Raw genomic sequence first — 1213 nt, forward strand, 5'->3', positions numbered from 1 at the left:
TTTCAGGGGATTCAGGTATGGACCAAGGTGTAGTCTAGATCTGGCAGATCATAAGTCAATGTGGGAACATTGTACTTTTCAGGGGATTCAGTTGAGGGAGATCAATGGTGTGTATGTGCTTGCCAGTGTCTGGGGTGCATGTGGATTAGATTTTTTCTGTGTGGGATTAGGTTAATATTAATGTATTTTTAATGCACAGGGTCAGGCAAAATATACTGTCATATTTAACAAAGGAGCTTTCGGAAAAAAATGTATGTATTTCAGAGTTCAGGTGGTATGCATACAGAATAGATTATTACTCAGCCAGAAAAAAGGAAATCTTGGCTCTGGCAACAACATGGATTGACCTAGAGCAGTGTTTTGAGGTAAAATTCTTTCTTTAATTCTTTTTTAAATTGAGGTATGGTTGATATACAATATTATGTAAGTTCAGGTATCCAACACAGTGAATCGCAATTTTTAAAGGTTATACTCCATTTATAGTTATTATAAAATATTGGGTATATTTTCTGTGCTGAACAATATGTGCTTGTAGATTATTTATTTTCTACATAGTGGTTTGTACCTCTTAATTCTTTACCCCTATCTTGTCTCTTCCCTCTCTCTTTGCCTACTGCTAATATATAGTTTGGTGTATGTATCTATGATTCTGTCTTTTAAAAATTTTCACTAGTTTGTCTTTTAATAGTCTATATATAAGTGATGTCATATAGTATTTGTCTCTGTTGGGTTTTTTTAGGGGAAATGTTTCATTTAGTGTTTTGTTTTTATTCAATGAAAGATTCTTTAAATTCTATGTGCTTTACAAGTTTTAAAAGTTTCAGTTACAAAATTTCATATAATCCCACAGTAACCCTTTTTAACAAGTTCCCTACCCTTGTGTTTCCCCTCCACTTCTCCTTCTCCCCACTGGTAACTACTAGTTGTTTCTGTAGAGCAGTGTGTCTGTAATAATTTGTTCCATGCAAAGTTATTATAATACTATTGACCTTTTTTCTTAAGATGTACATTGCTGCAGCTAATTTGCTTCAGTTGTATCTGACTCTGTGTGACCCCATAGGTGGCAGCTCACCAGGCTCCCCCGTCCCTGGGATTCTCCAGGCAAGAATACTGGAGTGGGTTGCCATTTCCTTCTCCAAGATATACATTACATCTCCACAACTTGTTTATTTACAACTGGAAGTTTGTATCTTTTTGTTCCGTTCAACTATAC

The sequence above is a fragment of the Bison bison genome, unplaced genomic scaffold (assembly GCF_000754665.1).
Source record: "Bison bison bison isolate TAMUID 2011002044 unplaced genomic scaffold, Bison_UMD1.0 scf7180017860790, whole genome shotgun sequence".
In the NCBI taxonomy this organism is placed as follows: Eukaryota; Metazoa; Chordata; class Mammalia; order Artiodactyla; family Bovidae; genus Bison; species Bison bison.